The sequence below is a fragment of the Camellia sinensis genome, chromosome 7, assembly GCF_055761805.1.
Source record: "Camellia sinensis isolate YWXY chromosome 7, ASM5576180v1, whole genome shotgun sequence".
NCBI classification, from domain to species: domain Eukaryota; kingdom Viridiplantae; phylum Streptophyta; class Magnoliopsida; order Ericales; family Theaceae; genus Camellia; species Camellia sinensis.
In genome coordinates, this window is record NC_138967.1 from 36,246,902 (window position 1) to 36,271,674 (window position 24,773).

Consider the following 24,773-nt stretch of genomic DNA (forward strand, 5'->3'; position numbering starts at 1 on the left):
GCATTTTGAATTGGTCTGGCAGAGTCACGACCGACTCGGTGTACCCATCCTCAATATCTGGAATAGACTTCACACCTTGAGACTTCTTCAACAGCTTTTCTAGCTTGCTCACTTTTAGTGTTGTGGGGTCCACTTCGAACTCAAAGGGAGAATCCGGTAGGTTGGTGGATGTGGGTGCCTTGGAAAGCTGGGGTAGGATTGGGGGCAGAGCCGGCCCCGTTGGGATGTCCGTATCTTCCTAGACATTTGTTGTCTCCCCGAGTATTGGGACTCTTGGTGGGGGAGGAGCTGGGCGTGAAGCAGATGCCCCGGTTTACTGCTATAGCCTGGCGATTAACTCTGCCTGTTGGGCCATAACCTCGGCCTGGCATGCGGCAAATTCTGCTTGACGGGAAGCATCCTGCAGCATGGCTTGCATACTTTTCTGGAGCTGACGCATCATCTCTTCCATACCTGCCATAGAGTGTTGGTTTATCTGAACAACTGGTATATCTGTTCCTATAGTAGAAACTGAGACCTCAGCCTGACTGTTCATTGGTGGGGTGGATAAGGGCCACTGATCTGGTAACTGCTGAACTGGTGATTTGTGCCTGACTGGCCTTTTTACCCTACCTCTGGTAAAGGAACACTAATTTCTCTTGAATTGAATCTCTGACTCGACAAAGTTTATCAGCACAAGTCCGATGAACCTCGGGGGATATTGGAGCCTTCTGAAGCTACGGTTCCAAGACTACCTTGCAAAAGAGAAAACAAGCGGCATCTCAGCCTAATTTCACTGGAATAGATGTGAGCATAGCTGAATGACTGCACTCTCTACTGAATTCTGCCCAAAATTCTGCTTGTAAACTGATACCCTTAGGTAAAATTGATTCCCCCAAAATATTAATGCCCTCAGGCCTGATACCCAGACTTGCAAACTGATACATGTATTCCTTGTAGAGGCACACTCTAAAAGCACATAACAAGCAAATGAGAGCCAAAACACCCTTATGGTGGGGTAGGGTTTCCCTGTCCTATTTTGTCAGGAGCTAGGGTTTCACTACTTACGCAGTGGTTTCAAACAACCTACAATCGGGTAAGCAACCTGTCCTAGTTTGGAATGGTCACTATGGATTCTGATATGTACTAGGTCGAATGGTCAAAGAGGGTGCCCTGGTAAAAACCGGGGTTTGTGTTCCCATCGTGGCAAAGCCCGTAACTGGTCAGCCTTATGGCACGCTTCTCAAAGCGAGCCTCCAGCAAACTGTTTAGGAATAGTAGATGGCAAACACGGTGTCCTAGGCGCACCAATGCACATGCAATGCAAAGAAACACATAAGTGTAGTCAAAACAAGATATCATGAGTTCGAGTCAAGTTCTCTAAATCCCCAGCAGAGTCGCCAGAAACTGTAGTCGCACCCGAACGTCCTGGGAAAATCCCATTTTGTTCATTGGGCTCACTACAGTTCGGACTCAAATGTCACGGTTCTGAATCTAATCTCACAAAGTGAAATGCAAGATCGATAAATCACCAAAGAGTCCAAATCCAACAAATCGTTTTGAAAAACTGATTTGTTGGAAGAAGTGCCGAACATGTACTGCTTTGCCAGATACAGAGTCGCCACCTAAATATTTTATTTTGGGGGAATTTAAGAAACCCTAACTCGTGCCTAAGGCCACGTGTCCGTCATTACCAAAGTTTCCTTGGCTCGGGAACTTGGGTACGATTGGGGAAGGTCATGCAATGAGCACCCCCGCTCGCCCGATCAAAGATCAGCCAATACTAAACATGATATCTTATTTTTTTTGAAAACATATGTGATCTTATTCCGGTTTATTAGCCTAGAATTGCTACATGATGCACACAACATACAAGTATAGACTGCATCGTCTAAGTTAGAATAAAACATCTCATGTTTGTTTTTTTGAAAGCGGTTTGCTACTCGCAAGTAGGCTAAAATGCGGATTTTGCCACCCTCAAGTGGGCTTAGAAAAACATGGTGATTTGCCACTCTCAAGTGGGCTTAAAACTCGCAATCGATTAATTGTTCCAATTTAAATAATCCAACCTTCACCCACAGGCATTCAGGTAGGTATATCACATAAGCAGTTAGCCTCATGGCAAGCATGCTATCATGGCAGTCACTCACACTCATACAAGATGCTAAAGCATAAACACTCATCGAGTACTCCGAGCCAAAACAGAAACTAGTTAGTAATCAATGCATGATCCTAGTTATGTTAAGATGACTAATGCAACACGTGCAAAATGCAACGAAATAGGCTCAGCTATCCTAAGATGTCATGTGAAATGCAACACTTGATACATGTATTCAAATTGGAACTGAAATACAATGCAGTTAGTATGATGCGCCGAGCCTGGTGCTTGCAATACAGATGAATGAATGAACGCATGCAAGCATAAGGTATGCTAATTGAAACATGCCCTAAAACTAACCATCATAAGCAGTTAAGTAAAAGGGAGAAAAACGTGGGGTTAGAAGACATACATCACACACACGCACACTTATTACAACAATTTGCCCTCTCGACGGAGGGTCCGAATGAATAATACAGAACCAACTAGCTAATCTAAGCTAATCTAATTAAACTAGTTATTACACAACAAAATGAATAACAAGTTACAGCTACTTATTACACAACATTTGATTAAGTAAGCAATCTAAATAAGCAAGTAAACTAAATGAATGTGGGCTGCCCCGGCTCTGTTTTGGATGGCAAAGGATGCATGCATGCTTGAGTCGCCTTGGTCGGAAATCCCTCACGACGCCCCGACTTGCCTTTGTTTGCAATTGATCTCAGAAACTTGCACAAAGCTCCAGAGAGATGAAACTCCACCCCGAGAATCTGTCGGAGGGCTGTCGACTAGCTTATGGGTATGGGAGACCAACTATCGACCACCCTTTGTGGTGGAAACCAAAAAAGGTGGTCGGCCTGCCAGTAAATCTGGTCGGCCGACCAGTTTCCTCTCCTGGTTTCTGGTTTTCTACAACAAAGGGAAAGAGAGAGGCACGACAAAGTATTTGCAACACATGTGTGCACGACCACTCTCCCCGCCATTGCATAGGCTCAAGGGAGTGTATGTCTCGACCCTCGGGCCACCAATCACGCATCTCAATGCGTGATGGCCGAGGGGCCGAATTACGCAACTCAATATGGAAATGAATACACAAGTAAGCACCTAAAGCCAACAACTCCATCATGGGTAGTCAAGAATGTCGGCGACCGGGAATCGAGGCACGTTTCGTCACTTTCAGTACGAGGCGTCCCTCGTTTTTCGTGTCTTGGCTAACTCCTATCCCAAACACAATGCAACAAATAATATGGCATGGCATACACAAATGCAACTCTAGCATGCAAATATGCAAGAGACATGACGGCATACACAATGCCAATATGAAATGCAACATGGTCAGCCTAAGAAGGCTAATGTCATGCACAATGCACAATGCTAAAGCACACATACTCAATGCAAGACAACATATGCAACAATATGACAAAATGCGACTAGCATACCCAATGCGAATATCAAATAGCATACTCAATGCGACGAACTACATGGCATGCGCAATGTTATGAACTACAATGGCATATTCAATGCAAAATGGACTTAAACCGAAATGGATGGGCCTCAGCCGCACCCAAATCAGTGGTCAATAATGATGAAATCAAGGCACCAAAACACATGGACTCTCCAAGAGCATTGAAGAGATGAAACATGGAGTACAATGGCATGTGCTCCAACACTGAAACAGCATACAAAATGACTCTGAATGATGTAAACAACTCACACAATGCATGTTGAATGGCTCGAGCACTGAAACTAGTGAAGTGCATTACACTATGGGCATGCAAGGCAATGCTCAAATGGCCAAACCAACCCCAAATAGTCCCTACGCAGGCCAGAATAAGAGCAAAAATGAACTAAGATGATGGCTTTAAAGGCACAAAAATGAAGCTCATGCAATGGCTCACAAATGGGGTATAATGATGCAACTCTGAAGCACATTAAAAGGGTGACAAACATGAGAATATGGCCAAGTAATAAGCTCTGAAATAGCATTCCTCATAAGACCAAAACATGCAAATACCTCAAGTTAAGCATGCAAGGGACCTCAAAACTCAAAGCTAGGCAAGGCTATTACACTACAAGCATGCATGGAAATCATCATTCAACCAAGAGGCCTCAAAACAGAGCTAAGGCAGCCCACAATATGAACAAAATCAGTTTGGATCATGGCCAAAATATGCTAGAATAGAAGGCCAAAACATCATGCATTTCAAGCTAGTAAACCATGATTTACACTACAAGTATATGAAGCATGTGAGAGACTACCAAACCAGCCAAAAACCAAATCATGGCATGCTAAATGATGGCCAAAAACCCACTGAAACATGACCAATACATGCATGAATGAGGTGCTACTTTGATAAGCCATGAAAGGGAATATTCTACACATGCAAGAGGCCAATACAAGGTGACCAAACCAGCCATAGACAGAGTCTAGGCAGGTCCCAAAAGTCACCAAAAAGGGGCCTGAACCAAGCCTTGGAAGTATGAAAGTAGGTGCTCCTTTGAAAGGCCAAAAATGCTAGTAAACAAGACAACAAGAGAGAGGGTCACCCCTCTCCGATCTAGGCCCTCAAAGCCACATTCCCACCACTGAAAATGCACTGGATTTCAGTGGTAGGAAGGCCGAGCAAAGACTAGCTCGAATGCCTTATGGCATGGCGCAAAACAAGGCTAAATAGAGCATGCAAGAGGGTAGATGACCCTCAACACCAAAAGAGCCTTAAACAAACATGAAAAACACTTAACTATGAAGCTTTTGTTAGTTGAAAAGAAAGCCTAAATATGCATGCAAGTATAGCTAAGAGAATGATCAAGATAGAGCTTAAAAGAGGGAAAAAGAGTTACCCTTGAAGCTTAGCAAAAAACAGCAGGTTTTGGGACCAAAAAACAACTCTTCAACCTCTAAAAATACTCTCCAAGAACCTCAGATCATTGGTGGAGGTGTGTGGCTATGAGGTGGGGTGAAATAGGTCAAGAATAATGCCACTTTGAGCCAAAATATCGAGAGATATAGAAGGGAGGTATGTATTTTGCCTTAAGAAAATTTTAGAACCTGGTTCAAGGAGGGGGAGAGTCTCCCTTATAGAAGAAGGAAGGGTTCAAGCTTCTTAGAGAAGCTAAACATGGATGCAATCCCTCCATACACGTGTATGGAGGATATAGTCTGTGCCCTCCAGCTGGCACATCTGGCATCCACTTAGTCAGACAAAACAGGAGGAAAAGGGGCCGACCAGAAAAGGTGGTCGGCCAGCTACTTTTAGTGGTCAGCCGATCACCCTAAGTGCTCTCCCAGAAAAAAAAAAAAAAAAAAAAAAAAAAAGTGGTCTCCAGGGGTCATTGGTGGTCTCCATACTGAAAGAAAGCCAATGGTGTAGTGGGAGACCAGTAAATGTGGCCCAAAGATCAAGGAGACTAGTTTCTCGACAAGAAAAACCGGCTTGCGGGGAAAAGTGGTCTCCAAGGAGAAAAGGTGGTCTCCCACCCTTGTACCACCTCCCAAATAAGGAAAACAAGGTTCATGTCAAAAATGAACCAACACGGATGCAAAACGAGAGTTCGGGAGGCAAAGTGCGCGGCCGGGTGCCTTGAAAACTGGCTGTTGAGCATCAAAAGTAGCGTGCGACCACAAAAGTGGTCTCCCGAGCCACAGCGTCCCTCTAGACAGAGGAAACAAGGTGTGTTCCAAAAATCGTGCCAAACGGAGAATGTTAAGCGGTCCCGAACCGAGGCGCACGACCGACAGCTCCGAAAATCGAAAACTAGTCTCCAAATGGGAACAGTGGCCTACGACCACGGAAAATAGTCTACGACCACTGAGAGATGGTCTACAAGACCTCTCCCTCCCTCCAGGAAGAGAAAACAAGACTTAGTCCGCAGACCGAGTCAAAGTACAAAGAGTCCCGAGGTCCCGAGGTAAGGCTCTCAGCTAAGAACTCCGAAACCTCGAAACGAGCACAACATGCGCAATCACCGAGCGCTCAATTGATGACGTCTGAGTCTTAAGGTCGGTCAAAATGGGGTGTCTACACATATTAATCCAACAATTTCAATAAAATTCCATGGTGGTAAATATGACTCAGGTAATCTTCAGGCTAGTGTCTGCAAGTAGACTATACAAGTACTACCAATTTGTCATTTTTACCAGTATTAACTAGAAGGCTCGGCACCTGTAATCTGTCATTTTTACCAATATTAGCTGAAAGGCTTGACACCTATCATCTATGCCACCTTTCAAGACTTACCACCGTATTTACTCCCAAATCATTTCATGAAAACTTGTTTCCCAACATTCCTTTCTCAATGCAAAGCTTTCAAATCAAATTTCAAAACTCATCATTATCGAATGAATTGATATGCCAATGCAATGATTAATAATACAATGTAATATTTCTTCCACTTTCAATACTTCCACACAATATCCTCATTGTGATCAAAACTCTCATTTCTCATTTCAATATAATTTCTCAATATGAATATAAATACTTTCATTCCAATTCATCCATGAGACAACAAAATTCTTACACTTAGAGTAATCTCAACCATTTAGTCACTTCAAGACTATATCAACATTTTGAACAATAATTTCCAAAACTTCAACAATTCTCATATTCTATAAAAACCATCATTTATATGTAAACAAATAAACAAGTTTTTTCAAACATCATTTATTTTGACACATAAAACAAATATAACAACATCTTCAAAGATTGTCAACATCTTTCTTAAAAAATCCCAATTTCTAGGTTTTCTCACCAAAACCACTCATCTTCATTTATTGAAAGAAAGTCACCAAAAACATCTCTCTTCAATCCTCATAGTTCAAAACCCTCAATTCCTATTTTAAAAGGAACAAGAAAATAAACACACTTTGAAAAAAAATCTCTCATCTTCTTGAATCAACAATCAATTTTCAAAACAAATCGAAGGATGATTTCGAAAATCATCTAGATCTTGCTAAAACATACATATAACTATATTTCAACATAACCATTTTTCATGCCAAGCTATTTAAAGAGGTAACATTTTTACCAAATTCTCTACCAATAACAATTTCACAACTTTTTCTAAAATTACTTAACCAACATGATATTTACATCAAAAATTATGAAATATGCCCAATAGTAACATTTTCAAGGTTATGAGTTTGAAAGTCCACATTTCACATTTTTATTTTCATAAAAATGAGCACAACTTAATCTTCAACATATCATCTTTTATAAAATATCATGAATATAACTCTTTTAAAGTTTTTAATCCCAAAACAACTCTATAATCCCAACTTCAGCATTTACTAAATATTCATCAGCATAAATTTATTTTTCTCAAAAATAAATTCCAAATCAAAGATAAAAAAAATATTTCAACTTAATATTTCTCAAAATAAATAATCTAATCATAATATAATGTAGATACAATCCATACAACTATTAAAATTAAATTTTCAGATTTTTAGCAACAAAATTTCAACACAAGGTGGTCTTCCCAAATCAACCTCAAAATACCACTTTTCTTAACATTCCAACATAATTATTCTTCCAAAAATTACCTAACAAAAATCTGAAGAAAAAAAATATATGCAGTGCCTCTTATAATGATATATTTTCTCAAAATAACCCTAACATAACTTTAATGTAAAAATATGAAGTCTCTACCTCAAATATGAAGAAAAGCTAATCCGAAAATGCAAACGTCACCCGATCATGAATTTTAGAACACCATTGCGAAGATCCCGACGAGCTCTCCAACTTTCATTTACAACACTTTTGTAAAATCTCACTCTAAGAACTCCCATTTGAAGCTCAAAGATTGAGCAACAATGGAGGAAAAGAAGAGAGAGAGAGAGAGAGACGGTGAGAGCAGAGCTCACTGCTCAAAATAAAGAAGGAAAAGTAAAAGTGGAAGAAAAGCTAGGGCCAACCTCACGTGGTTTATCACCCACCATACAATTGTATTATTTAAAATTTGTAATAATATCTCAAAATTTTATAATATAAAATATAAAATGATATAATCTTTCTCACCACAAAATATAATATTTTACTCACTGCCAAATATACACATTTTCATTCTTTATAAAATATATAATTTTTCACCATATGGTACACACCATAAAATCAACTATCAAATATTTATTATAACCCCTATATAATAAATAATAACAACCCCCAAGGCGGTTACTAGCAATCACATAATTAAAAAGGACCAAACAGTTAAACATGAGTCACCAAACAAACTCAAATTAAATTAAATCTAAGTCATGGGTCCCACCCATAAGCCAAACATGGTCCAATTATATACCAAGATAGACCCAACAAATTTATCCAAATCATGATCTAAACATTCAAAATTAAATAACAAAATTCTGCTATAAATTAAACTGAACACCAATCAGTCCGTGAATGTTCATAAAATAAATACTCATCATTTAATTTTGAAATTTTATCCAACGTGCTCGACTCATATGGGAACAACATATTAAAATTTCGTAATTTTCTGAGATCGGGACCTATTTTTAAAAAATACAAAACCGAACTGTTTTTGCACAGAATTTACACAGTAATCAAATTCGAAGATTTGCCCAATTAAATTATGCAGGTGGCTATTTAAAAAAAAAAATTGGGTCATTACATGCAACGCAAACATTTGAAATATAGAAATGAAGATGTATATAAGTGTCTATGTATGTGAGTGAAAACATGCAATGCATGAACTTTGCTCAATCTTTCCATATTATCCACGGGTAGTAAATATACTATGACATATCAAGTATGAGCCAAAACTCAAAGCATACATATATAGATATAGTTTTGTATACTGAAAATAGTCCCACATTGCTAGCTCCAGAAACGGCGAGGCGATGGGCACCCAAAAACATTTTCCCTTCCACATTTGCCGGCTCCATAAACGGCGGGGACGTGGACACCCAAAACCATGTTTTTCCACATTTGTCGACTCCAGAAATGGTGGGCTCGTGGACACCCAAAAACATTTTCCCACATTCGTCCGGCGATATGCACAGATAGGGAAATTGGGCACCTTGACTCTCCGCACAAGTACTAATCACATTACACAACTCAAAAACTAACCCGACTCGCTACCCGGACTCATAGATTATTTACTCCCTTTCGCTTTTCAACAATCACTTCAACATAGTACCAAAAGAGAAATTTGGAATGCATATGATGCATGAATTTTTCAATTCATAGCAATTCACTACTGTACACATCAATAATGGAGGATACCTTATTAACAACGTTCACCAACTCAAGGTGTATATAGAGAAAAGTTTCAAATCTTACATTTCAACCTTAAAGTTAAATAAATACATTCAATTTCCTGTTTTTGAAACCAATTGAGCAAAACCCCTCTTTATTGAACAAATCTCAAAACTAAGTGTGGAGAAGTGGTTTGGAAATACTCTTCAGATCCTGGGGGACGCTCGTGATCCTCAGCTAGCCACCAGAAAAAGAATCAACACTCCGATCGGGGGTGCCAGAATTAGCACTCTGACGGGCAAGTCAGTCTCTGCTCCCTGGATTACTTCCATTTTAAGTAAAGTGTAATAGTTCTCACATACCTCTTTCTGGCTGATGTTATTTTATTTATATATTTTCTTTCTTGGGCCTCGGGGCTGGGCCTACCTTTAGTTCTCCATTCGGCTTCTCTGAAAGCAAACTGCTTTTCACTCGGCCCCTTAACCAACTAGCCTTTTGACCGAATAGGGTAGGATTTGAAATTACGGGACGAAGCCGATTACTACATTTATATTCCAACTCTCCAAGTTCATCCGTTCGGTCTCTTTACGATCCCAAATATCCGGCCCCCACAATTGCCCCCCAAGCAACCCACTAATGAAAGTTGGTTGGAGTGTTTGGTTTCGAACTTGAAAAGTCAGGGCTGAAATTCGGCGGCTGGCCTCATTCCAATGCAGATGTCTGAGCACACGCTTCTCGGTCATCATTTCAACTTCCCGCCCCTTTGTACACTTCTATTTATTATGATTTAAAATTTGGACGTCCTTTCAAATGCATACACACTTTCAAATATTTGTCTCTGGATTTCCTTCCGAATTATCTCTGCAACTTCCTTTCCTTCACTATCCTCTTCATGGCTTGTAACTTTTCTCCCTTTCTGCTCTAAATCCTTTTTTCCTATTTTGTTTTTGGTTTAGAATATACCCTTAAACTGAAGAAAATGGCAAAACATTTGAAAGATCTCCTCCCTTCGGACCAAATTTCTGGCTTCCGACGTCATTTTTCCATTCTTGATGACGTCTATCTGTCTCTCGTGACAGACGACACCCTCGATATAGAGAGGGCTGATGAAACCACGATCGTCTTCCCTCTCCTATCAATCGCAGAGGGAGGTGTCTGATTTCCCCTTCACCCCCTCCTTAGGGCTGTGCTCTGCCATTGGGGTCTAATTCCTTCCCAACCCAATGTTAACTTCTTTAGAATCACAATGGGAATTGTAGAGCTAAACTGTTGCCTTTGGATCAACCTCGGCATTCCTGCCATTCGGCATTGTTATGACCTGGCGAAGTCTTCCGGTCGGCATGGTCATTATTTCCCCAGGGCCAAGGATACTGACCATCAACTAGTGACTATGCTTTCTAGCTCTAGGAAGCGAGTCGATGACGTTATGGTCGTTGTCCGAGGCAACTGGGAATTCGGTGAAGGCGAGGATCGCCTCGATCCTATTCCTAGGCGGAGGGGCGAACCAGGTGGCCGTATAGCCTCTTGTGTTTATTTTTCCTTTGTTATATTTGTAAAGCTTGATTTTTGAGTCCTAAGGGTTTTGCTTGTGCAGGAAACGATTTGAAGAAAGTTTCGACCTCAACTGACGACACCGTTCTTTCGGAGATAAAAATCGTGTTGAAGTACTTTGGCCGTCCGAGCCTTCAGAAACAAGGGAGGGCGGCCCATATCTTGCTTAAATAGGAGTCGACATATACGACTTTCTCGGCAGCAGAAAACATCCCTATTCCAAGGGGCGAGGAGTTTCCAATGGCTCTTATTTTGACCAACTTCATAAACTTGCGCCAAATCAGCATGGAAGGATCCGACTCGGAGTGTGCAGAAGAGGTCGCTGAAGAATCAGGCCAGTCCGAGACCGAAGTAGACAAGGCTTTAAGGGTAGCTTCTGAAGAAGCCGGCCTTAATGAAGCCAACCCTCCGTCCACCTCGGGTCGAGGGGAATTTTTCGACGACATCTTTATCGGATTAGAAGATCTTCCCAGTGCGTTTCCTGAAGATATGGCCGGCTTATCACTTACAAAACTCGCCAAAAAGGCCAACGCCGAATGAATGGCTGCGCGACGGAGAGCGGAGGCCATTCGTGCAGAGGCCAATCAATCCGAAGTGGCGCCCGTCGCAGATGTTGAGCTGCCCCTGCCTGTTACTGAGGAGACGATTCAAATATGAGATGCTGAGTCGGAGCTGATCGTGGTGGCAAATGATGAGGCTAAACAACGTTCGGAGAAACGTCTAGTAGAGGAAGTGGGCTCTGAAGAAGAGCCTGCCGACAAGCGGCCGCGTTTAGAGGAGTTGAATACGGTTGTGCCTTTTGTGGTTCAACCAAAGATAAGAAATATGTTGATCTCCTCTGACGCATCGGCTATAAAAGACCCAGCCGTTACGCTGAGCATGGCTTCATCAGTTTTATTGTCGTCTGATAAGGCGATTTTCCGCTCAAAGCCAGATGTTTTAACAGTAGCGTTGGCCACTCAATCGGCTCTTCTGGTAAAGATCTTGATCTTGCCTTTCTTTTCTAAGCATATATTTTTGGATCTAATCTCCTGTTTTGCAGACGGTCGGAAGGATAGCCGAGTTAGGCCACTGTCAACATGATGCCGCCGAACAAATTGGCCGCTTACAGACCAAAGTTGAGGGCCAAAGGAGCCGGGCGGAGTTTGAGGCCATGAGGGTGAAAATGGAAGCTGCAAGGGCTGAGGCCGAGTTGGAGAGGGCCAGAAATGCGAATGAACTCAGATTGGCAACCGAGCAAAGGGCGGGTGCGAGCGAAGTGGGACTCAAGTTAGCCCAAGAGGCGATCGCCAAACTCGAGGCGGACTTGGCAGAATCGAAGGCGGCGAAGGAAGTTGCCGATTTTGAAGCTTCGAAGGCGTATGAGGCCGGGCAAGGCGCTGCCCTCAATAATTATGTGCAAGAAGTCCCCAAATTTGAGAATCGGAGATTCAAACATGGCTGGCTCAAAGTCCTTGCTGCTGCTAATGTGACATTAGTTATGCCAATTCCATAAGAGCAAGTGGATGTTGAGCCGCTGGAGTCTGACTTTGAGGATTGATGAGGGCGACAGTAGTTTTTGTTTACAGGTTTTGTTTAGTTTTTTATGTATGGTTACAGTTTTTAAATTTTCTCTAGGCATTTCCCTGCAAATTTGTAGTTTCTTGTTTACTAGTTTTCATATGTAAAATGGCTACAATTTGTGCCCAATTTACTTAATGAAAATTCCTTTTTGCACTTTGCCATTATTTGTGCTAAATTGTGTTATTGGATCATTCATTCATGTATGCTTGCCGACTAGATAATTAGGCAATTTTAACTTCAAAAAATGGCTGTGGCACATATCGATCGACATAGGGCCTAGATGCTTGGCCGGTTAGATTAATAAATTTTCCCTTGCCCTAGCCAGTGCATGAACTCCAGGGCATTCATGTATAATTGCCGTTTAGATAATTAGGTCATTTTAACTCCAAAAAACCCAAAATTAGTACATGGAGTGGCTGTGGCACATATCGATCGACATGGGGCCTAGACGCTTGGCCGGTTAGATTAATAAATCTGCCCTTGCCCCAACCAGTGCATGAACTCCAAGGCATTCATGTATAATTGCCGTTTAGATAATTAGGCCATTTTAACTCAAAAAAGCCAAAAATTAGTACATGGAGTAGCTGTGGCACATATCGATTGGAATGGGGCCTAGATGTTTGGCCGATTAGATTAATAAATCTGCCCTTGTTCTAGCCAGTGCATGAACTCCAAGGCATTCATGTATAATTACCGTTAATATATTTAGGTCATTTTAACTCCAAAAAGCCAAAAAATAGTACATGGAGTGGCTGTGGCGCATATCGATCGGCATCCGTCTTTTGGAGTTTAGTGTTAATGAAATCGCCTCGGGGTCGCTGCAAGCAGTAAAAATAAATGGGATGGACTCTTCACGCCAGTAACTTCACTTGCTGTGTTCATACTTAATTTAAAACAGTTTGTTGCACGGGGTTAGATAAGTGCGAATGTCAAATAGATTTTTCTTCAACAACAAAGGAGAAGCGCGAACTTGGGCTGAGCTTGATAGTGCAATGAATCGCAGCGGCAAACCCACCGGCGCGGGAGGTAGGGTGTTCAAAGAACCAAAAAAACGTCTGCCTCCAAGTCGTCGAAGCAGATCACCCCGAAAGGAGAAACAACAATAGGGAAGTTATTCGCGACCGTAACCGAGAAATGAGGCTGACGTGGTGCCACGACTGTTGAGTTTTGCAATTTTCGTGGGGAATAAACCGATGACGGAAGCGGACTCCATTATCAAGGACCCAGGTGTGGCGGTCGAGTTTGCTCAACAAATATTTCCACCGGAGGTCCAGCAGTCGATGGTTGGTCGACAGGGTTTCGATGTATTTTGAGAGGGCATCCACGGGGCGGTGAAAGGGCTGTATACCACCTATGAAGTTGGCATGCACCTGTGCACCGCGAGACGTGAAATAGAGAAGAAGGAGGAAAGAATCCGCAGTTTGGAGGCTTGCGCGGAGAAGACCGAGCTTGAGCTCAGGGAGCTTAGGAGGGCTCAAACCACTGAGCCGCATGCAGTTGGTCAATCAAACCCGATCGTAGATGAGAGGCTGACTCAACAGCTGTTGAGCCACGCCATCATCGACCGAGACACGGCAAGCGTGTTCGCCGTAGAGAATTCGAGGTCGATGGGTTACGAACTGGGCTTCCATGCGGGCTGGAAGGTCGGCATTGACAAAACGAAAGAGAAACTTGCGGAGGAGGTCTGCCGATGCGAGAATCGGGGATTTAGGCACGGTTAGATCGAGGCACTTTAGGCCGCAAAGACTCTCCGTCCAAAGGGTGTTGATTCGGCGTCGCTGCTCTACCACGGTGATCATTTTCCTTTTTTGGCTTTTGAAGTCGAAAAGGGTGACGATGAGGGAGATGCTGGATAAAAACATTCATTGTGATGCTGAAAACGCAGATTGCTTTAAAAACTATGTAATCATTGGCTGATTGAATAAAATGTTTTGTTTTCAATGTTCATGTTTCTTTATAATTTTTGTTCAGCACACATATGTTTGCATGTTTTGTGCTTTATTGCATGAATGTTTGAATGAATGTGTTTTAGATGATTGGATAGACATCGACCGTCTGGAGTTTATTTCAAACGTATATATGCCTTAATATGCAAACAGTTTTTGCCAGCTCGCCATAATGGAGCGCTCTTCATTAAATATTTATTCAGCATGCGCGTTGTACACGGTCCTAGCGCTCTGAATCCGGAGGCTTAATCGGCCCAAAGACGTCGTGCGCTGATGGGGCTCCAAATCCGGAGGCTTTATCGGCCCAAAGACGTCGTGCACCGATGGGGCTTCAAATCTAGAGACTTTATTTGGCCAATCGTGATATCCACGAAGGGCGCTCCGAATCCGGAGGCTTAATCGGCCCAAAGACGTTGTGCGCCAATGGGGCTTCAAATCCGAAGGCTTTATCGGCCCAAAGACGTCGTGTGCAAATGGGACTCCGAATCTAGAGACTTACTTGGCCAATCGTGCTATCCAGGAAGGGCGCTCCGAATCCGGAGGCTTTATCAGCCCAAAGACGTCGTGCGCCGATGAGGCTCTGAATCCGGAAACTTATTTGGCCAATCGTGATATCCACGAAGGGCGCTCCGAATCCGGAGGCTTTATCGGCCCCAAGACGTCGTGCGCCGATGGGGCTCCATATCTTGAGACTTTATTTGGCCAATCGTGATATCCACGAAGGGCGCTCCGAATCCGGAGGCTTAATCGGCCCAAAGGTGTCGTGCGCTGATGGGGCTCCGAATCCGGAGACTTATTTGGCCAATCGTGATATCCACGAAAGGAGCTCAGAATCTGAAGGTTTTATCGGCCCGAAGACTTCATGCGCCGATGGGGCTCCAAATCCAGAGACTTATTTGGCCAATCGTGATATCCACGAAGGGCGCTCCAAATCAGGATGCTTTATCGGCCCAAAGACGTCGTGCGCCGATGGGGCTCCAAATCCGGAGAATTTATTTCGCCAATCGTGATATCCACGATGGGCGCTCTGAATCCGGAGGCTTAATCGGCCCAAAGGCGTCATGCGCCGATGGGGCTCCGAATCCGGAGACTTATATCATAACACCTTTGGGGACTTATATCGGAACACCTTTGAAGTGAGTAAATAGCGATCTTTTCATTATAGAAAATGAGATGTACATGGCGAACCGTTTAGAACAAGTCTCATGCCCCACAAGTCGGGTCAATGATAAAATTTGCGTAAATGCGTGGAATGCCAAGGCTGAGGCAGACTCCTTCCTGACATGTCTTTGAGCTGATATGCCCCGAATCAATCTGATGGGGGATATCCCAATTAGGACCCAATTTTTCATCCGCCGGCTTCTTGGTAGCTGGAAGTACCTTCTTCAAGACCAACTCTCCTGGTGTGTAGCGGTGCAGTTGAGCACGTTGATTATACGACTTAGCAAGTTGCTGTTGATACCGCACCACGGATGCAAGAGCACAGTGTCTTTGTTCTTCAATCAGAACTAAATCCAAGGCAAGCATCTTGTCGTTTCGGCCTAAATCAAAAACTTTCGATTTCAAGGTTGGGAGGCCAATTTCCAGGGGTATGATTGCCTGTGTTCTAAAGCATAGAGCAAACGGTGTTTCCCCAATGGATCGCCTCGGGGTAGTTCGATGAGCCCACAACACACTCGGCAATTCCTCGACCCATTTGCCTTTACCTTTCTCCAGCCTCTTCTTGATGCCGTCCAGGATGGATTTGTTAGAGGCTTCGGCTTGACCATTACTTTAGGGGTAAGCCGGCCTGGAAAAATAGGGCCGGATACCATACTTGCTGCACAGCTCTCGGTAAACGCCACAATCAAACTGCGTGCCATTGTCTGAGATGAGAGCTCTCGGAATGCCGAATCGTGTTATGATATTTCTCCATACAAAGCGCTTGACATCGGCATCTCAAATGTGCGTTAATGCCTCCACTTTAACCCATTTCATGAAGTAATCTGTGGTGACGATCAAGTATTGCTTGTTCCCTGGGGCCCTTGGCAATGGTCCTACGATATCAAGCCCCCACTGGGAAAACGGCCAGGGACTGGTGATAGAGCTTAACTCTTCAGCAAGCAGATGGGTTAGCGGGGAGAACTTCTAGCACTGTTCACATTTTTTTCACATAGCATTCGGCATCGTATCTCATTGTCTGCCAATAATAACCCTCTTTTATAGCTCGATAGGCCAAAGAGCGCCCGCCAGAATGTGCACCACAACTGCCTTCATGTATTTCAGTCAGAAGCTCTTCGACTTTGTCCGGATGCACGCATTCTAGGTATGGACCAGAAAGGGACTTTTTATAAAGCTTTCCTTCCAGATCCAGGTAGTAACACAGGGCTTTCTTTCGCAGCTTGTGCGCTTCTTTTTTGTCCTCTAGGAGCTGTTCGGGAGATAGGAATGCGACAATGGAATCTATCCAACTCGGTCCAGATCCTATAACATTGACCTGGACTTCCTCCGAAGGGCCAATGCTCGGCTCTGGGATGAAACCTACTTTGATGGTCCGTTTAATCTCTGAGTTAATGGCGGAGGCTAGGTAGGCAAGGGCATCTGCATGTGTGTTCTGATCACGTGTTATCTAGTTCAATTCATGACGATCAAATTTTGCCAGCAAGGAGTTGGCCGTTTTCATGTAAGCTGCCATACGGTCGTTTCTTGCCGCATACTCCCCCTTTAGTTGATTGATCACCAGTTTTGAATCGCAAAATACAAGCAAGCATTGAGCGCCCAGAAGATGTGCATTCTGAAAACCGGTCAAAAGGGCTTCGTATTCAGCTTCGTTATTTGACGCTTCGAAGCCGAGCTTGACGGCCTGCTCAATTATTACATCGTCGAGAGCCATGATCACAACTCCGGCTCCGCTGTCCCGCTGATTGGATGATTCATCACAGTACAACTGCCAGATGTCCCCAACATAAATTCTCCAGTTCGGCTCCGGTCGAATGTCATCAGACTTGAAATCGGCAAGACCCCCAGTGAATTCGGCAACAAAGTCGGCTAGCACCTGGCCCTTGATTGAGGTTCTTGGTAGAAACTGAATGTCGTACTGGCCGAGTTCAAGAGCCCACTTAGAAACACATCCTGAAGCTTCTGCACTTCGCAGTACTGATCGGAGGGAATAATCTATTAGCACCCCAATGCTATGTCCTTGGAAGTAATGCATCAGTTTTCTTGCCGCCATGACTAGGGCTAGGATGAGTTTTTCCAGTAGAAGGTAGCGTGTTTCGGTGTCAACCATTGCCTTGCTCACATAATACACTGGTCGCTGCTCCCCCAGCTCTTCCTTTATTAGTACGACGCTGACGGCCCTGCTGGAAACTGCCGGATGCAAAATGAGCGGGTCATCAGCGGCAGGTGTTGTCAAGAGTGGTACGGAGCGGAGGTAAGTCTTGAGGCCGTTGAAAGCGGATTCGCATTCGACGGACCAATCAAAAGCCTTGCCCTGCCGTAGTGTATGGAAGAATTGTCGGCAGTGATCTGTAGACCGACTAATAAACCTGTTGAGTGCCGCGGCCATCCCCGTCAACTTTTGAACCTCTTTTATCGAACGAGGGGAGCTTAGTTCCAAGATTGCTATGATTTGTCGCGGGTTGCCGACCCCAAACGCACATTTGGAAGCATTCAGCTTCATTTTGTATTTACGTAAGCTACCGAACGTTTTTTCCAGATCGACTAGATGGGTTTGCTCTTCTTTGGACTTGACCACCATGTCATCAATGTACACTTCCATAGTGTGGCCAAGTTGCTCCTTGAACATAGCCGTGACCAGTCTTTGGCAAGTTGCTCCTATGTTCTTCAGCCCAAAAGGCATAACCTTATAGCAGTAGGTTCCTCTTGGGGTGAGGAATGTAGTTTTTTCTTGGTCCTCGGGATACATAGTGATCTGATGGTAGCCTCTGTAAGCATTGAGGAAGCTCATACGCTGATGGCGTGCTGTCGCATCTACAAGTTGGTCAATTCTGGGTAGGGGAAAACAATCTTTGGGGCAGGCTTTGTTTAGGTCCGTGAAATCGACGCAAACTCGCCAAGTCCCATTTTTTCTCTTCACAACCACTATATTAGAGAGCCATGTAGGGTAGGTCACTTCCCTGATTGCCCCGGCGTCAAGCAGCCTGTCAATCTCCTCAACAACGGTGGCAGTGTGCTCTGCGGCTGATCGCCGACTTTTCTGAATAATCGGCTTGCGTTTAGGGTCAACATTCAAACGGTGCTATGAAATGGACGGATCAATACCCGACATCTCGTATGGAGTCCACGCAAAGACGTCAAGTTTGCTGAGCAGGAAACAGATTAACTGTTGTCTGTCGACTTGACTCAGGGAGGCGCCGACCATGAAGAACTTCTCTGGGCTGCCGTCAATTTCAACTCGGTCTAGGCCTTCCGTGGCCTTTTCACTTGGAAGCCGCCCAACATCGTCAAGGCTCTCCCGATCTGGCACCTCAATGAAATTTACTTGCAACTCATTTGCCGTCTTTCTAGCGAGGAGATAACATGCTTGTGCGGATTTCTGAGAGCCACGGATTTGCTCAATGCCACGTTCCGTCGAGAAGCGTAGCAGCTGATGATATGTACTCGGCACGACCTGGATGGCGTGCAACCAAGTTCGCCCCATAATGAGATTGTATGGCGATGGTAGCTTGACGACCAAGAATTCTACATCCACTGTTCGGGAGCCCGTTCGAACAGGTAGTGTGATTTTTCCCAACGGGTACTCTGGATTGGCGTTGAAGCCGAATAGTGGATAAGGAGCTGGAGAGAGATCTGATTCAGAGAAGCCGAGTTTGGTGAATGTCTTGCAGTACATGACCTCCGATGTGCTCCCCGGATCAATGAGTATGCGCTCAATTGTGAATCAGTTTACGCATAACTCAATTACCAAGGGGTCAAAGTAGGGCAGTGTCCCTCCGGCCAAATCTAAGTCATCAAAAGTAATGCATGCGGCTTCATGGGGTTGTTTAGCCGGAGTAAGTTGATTTTGAGGGCTAGGATTTGTCTGAATCGTATACATTGCTGAGGTCATTCGCAGGCTGTATATCATGTGGATCACGCCGAGCGGAGGTGAATCCTGTCTTAAGGCTATTGCTTTGGTTGGGTTGCTTTTTTTGACGTACTGTTGTAGGCAGTCATCTTGTACCAATTCCTCCAGGTGATCCTTCAGTGCATAGCAAATCTCAGTATCATGGCCATGGCCCTTGTGATACTCACATCGTCTATCAAGTCTTCTCGTGTCGAGAGGTCCCACCATTTTTTACGGCCACTTGAAGAGCAGAAGGTGTTGGTTTTGGACATAACCACACTGATCGGCTTTGTCAAATCCGTATATTTTTTGTCGGCACGCCTCGTGCGCCTGCTATTAACTTGCAGTTGTTCATTTTCTCGGTGGAAGCAGTGGTCGCTTGATCGGCGAGAATCCCGCCTCTTGTCCCGTTTGGCCCGATGTCGTGGTTCAGGGTTCTGGGGTGCTACAGAATTTAACGGCTGAGCAATTTCAGCAGGAGCCGTCTTGGTCACATTTTTTGCTTTAACCCGCAAGGCATCATCTTCCACCTTACAGTATTCTTCAACTTTCTTCATCAACGACCAAACTATTTTGGGGGGCCGTCTGGTCAAAGGGCTGCAGAGGGCACTGTCGGGATGCAGCCCCATCTTGAAGGCGATGATGGCCATGGAGTCATTGCAAGCATCGCCTACCAGATTAAAACATTTCCAATACTGCACCGAATAAGCACGAAGGGTTTCCCCCGGTTGAATTTGCATTGCCTAGAGGGAGTCGGCTTGCTTTAGCTGGACCTCATTAGTGATAACCCTTGCCTTGAAGGATTTTTGAAGTTGGTGGAAGCTTTTAATCGAAGCTGGCTCCAGTTTATAATACCACCTGACAGCTAGTGGTCCCAGACTGCTCGGGAATATTCTGCTCATGAGAGCCTCATCATCTGCATGCAGTGTCATAGCTTGCTTATAATGGCGGATGTGATCGGGGGGTCTGATTTGCCGTTGTATAAGGTGAATGACGGTGCTTTGAATTTCTTGGGTAGCACTGCCTTTGCAATCCGTCGTACAAAGGGATCGTGCTGGTCTTCTTCATCTGAACTGCTTTTTCTGCACTTATGCCTTATACGGGGACTCTCTTCGGAAAAACTGGTAGTTTCAAGTCGACCCTTCTTCTTGGACTCCAGGGATAATGAGTCGGAGTCACTATCGGTGTTGACTTGTCGGGCTCGAGGTCGTCGACCACCTGTCCTCGGAAGACGTTCGAGATCTAGGCGTACAGCTTGTTTGGACTTCGCCACCTCCAAGGCCAGATCTTGACGGAGACGTTCGTTCTCAGCGATCATGTTCTCAAACCTCTGTTCATTTTGCTTTGCCTGTTCCATGATTGCCTGCATTGTCTTATGCTCCGAAGTCAAGGGTGAGGTGAAGTTCAAGGCGCGTCTTGGGGCGATAATCTCCGGTCCAAGCATGGTTGTTGGAGTGAGGTCGTCTCTCTGTGTGGTTTCATCAGTGACTATCGGAGGGTCTTCTGTTACGCCCGCCATGGATGTATTTGAGTATTCCCACAGACGGCGCCAATTGGGGAGAAGTGGTTTGGAAATTGTGAGGCCCCTGAAATATGTATTCACTTTAATGACCTTAATGTTTGAATTATTTTCTTAAAGCCCCTCGGTTACTTGAATTAATTCAAATCTTGTCGGTTAACATTACTATTTTTACTTTTATCAAAACAGGAATTACCCTAGCCGGATTAGGTTCCCTAACCTAATTTAATTCTACATAAGTTACATGAATTTAATACCAAACCCTCACTCTTTATTTAAATTCAAAATTTCCCCAAAAACTAGTACTTGTACCCTTGTACCATGAGTACCATCAATCAAGTGAGATATATATATATACACCTTGAGAAGTGTGCCCTAGAACCTAAATTGATTAAAAAAATAACCCCTTCACCCTTCCCTAGGGCCGGCCATTCTAGGAGGAAGTGAGGAGCCAATTTTCAAAGTTTATCATCATGAAAATCTAGAAAACCACAAACCTAGTACCCTAGACCTAGGATGATAATTCCAATACTAGTTCCATTTCAACTAAATGTTGCCTAAACCTATGAGTCAGCCCCCCCAAATCACTCTTATTCCTTCAAACTTTAAACAAATCCTAACATTTCCATCCATTTCCAACTAAGGGGCTTTTAGGACTTTTTACATCAAAATTGTCTATAAATACCAACAGTCCCTACCTTGGCAAGCACAAACAACACACTCACACACACATTCGGCTAGAGGAGAGGGAGGAGAGCAAGAGAGAGAAGTCTAGAGAGGAAGAGGAAGGAAGAAGAGAGCCTTCTTGTTCAAAGCTTAGCAAGTAAGCCACAACACAACCTTCTCTTTCATTTTCCTTTTTTAACTACATGTTTCTAAGGGTTCTAAATAATGTTTTCAGATCTATTATTGATGAGTTACTTGTGTTAAAATTGCTAAGAGTTGAGTATTGATTCTATCTCTCTTGTATTTTTCCCATTTCGGCACAAAACCATCTTTTTTTTCATGCCAATCTCTCAACTTTCCAAGGGCACACTTTCAAGCAATTTTTCTGAGTTTAATATATGTTACTTAGCATGTTTTCATCATAAAAGAAATGAAAATTTTCCCTTGGTGGAACCCTTTTCTCATAAATCTTCTTGTTTTGGGCATTTTACCTTAGAATCTGTTTTTGCAGCCCACTTTCAAAAATTCTAGAACAATGTATAAAATTATTTTGACCTCTATTTTATGTCAAAATCTTCCTTAAGGAGTTAGCTTTCAACTAAAATTGGTTTCATAGAAAAATAGCGAGCGATTTGCAAGAAAATCAAATTTTCGTAACGATCGACAAATCTGGACAGCGCTGGAATGTTTTCTAAATAACTTAAAATCGAGAAAGACTATCCCATTTCCGAAATATGTTCTAGAAACTAGATCAAATTCTCTACGAGCCATAGGAAGGCCGAGTCCGATGAAAGATCTAAAATAGTCCTTTCATTTTAATCTTTATGTGATACTAAATTTGGGAATTGTGTTATGGTGGATGTTTTATGCCCTTGAGTTCATGAAATTGCTTATTAGCTTATGATCATATCTTGGCATGATATTATATGTGTTGCGGTTATGTTATTTACCTTTCTCATCTTAAGAATGCATGCTTACATGGATATTATTGTCTTGTAAGTTGGACTAACCTTGATTTAAAACATTTAATTCAACGAGAAACCTAATAGGGAGGGTATTGGGTTTTCGAACACTTGAGTAATGAAAAGATGAGAATATGTGATATATGATTTGTTCGGATACGTTCCTTATTTGGAAGTTAAAGTCTTGCGCAAGTGGTTTTCGGGACCCTTGAACGGAGCGGTTGTATTCGGACCCTAGGTGGTTTGGTGTGAGGAGGGATTCGGGCAAGGCCCTATTTTACCGTCTCTTTTGAGGCCCTGCGGTTGGCGCTACGCAGTATATAACCGTTGGTAGGTATTCGAGGTTAGTTCTGCAACAAAGCAGCAAAAGAAGGGGCATACCGAATAATCCGTGTCCGATTCTTGTGGTCGGGAGGACGAAATCTCTTTGGGGGATTTCTAGTTTACTAACATCCAACTTAGCTCTTTATTTATATTGAATATCATGTTTACTACTTGATGTTAAAATTGTGATTGTGTATTGGACTGGGAAAAGAGGACAGGGTGTGTGTGTGTTTACTGGGCATTCAATGCTCACGGCCAATCATGCCAGGTGATGAAGCGGAACTCATAGCTGGAGACGACGAGCCTGAAACTTTTGATGACTTTTGGCTATCTTAGGGAAGCTAGAAATTTTTTTTTTTTTTATAATTTGTAAGACTCACGGGAAGATTTAAACTTTTTTTTGGATGTAATGTAATGGAACAAGCTTTTCAATTAAGTATATTTGTGATTGTTATGTATTTATATTCTATGTATGAACCTTATCGTTGCTTATGAGACCTTATGTCAATACCTTTTAAGATCTGTCAAAAGGGCAGTGCGCTGCCTAAGAAAGCTGGACTTAGAAGGGAGGCTAATTTGACTCCTTCGGCGATCTGGGATCTTACTTGGTTATTGACTATAAGACTCATTAGTGACTATCCCTTGACTGCAACCAATAGTGTAGAATCGGGGCGTCACAGAAATACTCTTTAGATCCTGGAGGACACTCGTGATCCTCAGCTAGCCACCTGAAAAAGAATCAACACTCCGGTCAGGGGTGCCGAAATTAGCACTCCGACGGGCAAGTCAGTCTCTATTCTCTGGATTACTTGTATTTTAAGTAAAGTGTAATAGTTATCACATACCTCTTTCTGGCTAATGTTCTTCTATTTATATATTTTCCTTCTTGGGCCTCGGGGCTGGGACTACCTTTAGTTCTCCATCTGGCTTCTCTCAAAGCAAACTGCTTTCACCCGGCCCCTTAACCAACTGCCCTTTTGACCGAATAGGGTAGGATTTGAAATTACGGGACGAAGCCGATTACTATATTTATATTCCAACTCTCCAAGTTCATCCGTTCGGCCTCTTTACGATCCTAAATATCTGGCCCCCACACTAAAGTTTATAGAAAATTTGGGGTTTTCTCTCTTTTATAAATTAAGGACTACTTTTCCTCATCAACAACGAAAATCATCAATAAAAGACATAATTCCATCCAAAAATCATGAATTATTGACCAAATCCTTCCAAATCATTTCTTAACCAGCACAATCCATACACATATACATACATACATACATACATACATACATACATATATATATATATAAGAATGAATATCTAATGAAATTATCACATATGGTTCTCAAATCAAAGATATAACAAGTTAAAGACACCATATCTCAAGATCAGAAGTTGAAAATGAGGACCCACTTGCAACTTTGGCAAAATTATGAAATAATCGGTAGAACTCTTGATCCAAGCTTTCCTTTTAACCTCCTTGAAGGATCTAGGGTGGATCTAAGGTAAAAATTGGAAAAATCAGGTGTTTGGGGCTCTAGGGTTTCGGAATTGAGGAGAGGGAGAGAAGAGAACAAGAAAGAATAAAGATTTTGGGCCACAAAGTGACTTTAAAGTGCCTAGTATCAACCAGACCGCTTGAACGATGAAAAGAAGCTCCCAGAATCTCTGAAATTCGCTCGAGCGGACTTGCTTCCAATACATATAGCAGATGGAAAACATCATGGCAGAGCCCGTAACCGGTCAACCTTATGGCACGCTTCTCAAAGCGAGCCTCCGACAAACCGTTTAGGAATAGCAGATGGCAAACACGGTGTCCTAGGCACACCAATGCACATGCAATGCAAAGAAACACATAAGTGTAGTCAAAACAAGATATCATGAGTTCGAGTCAAGTTCTCTAAATC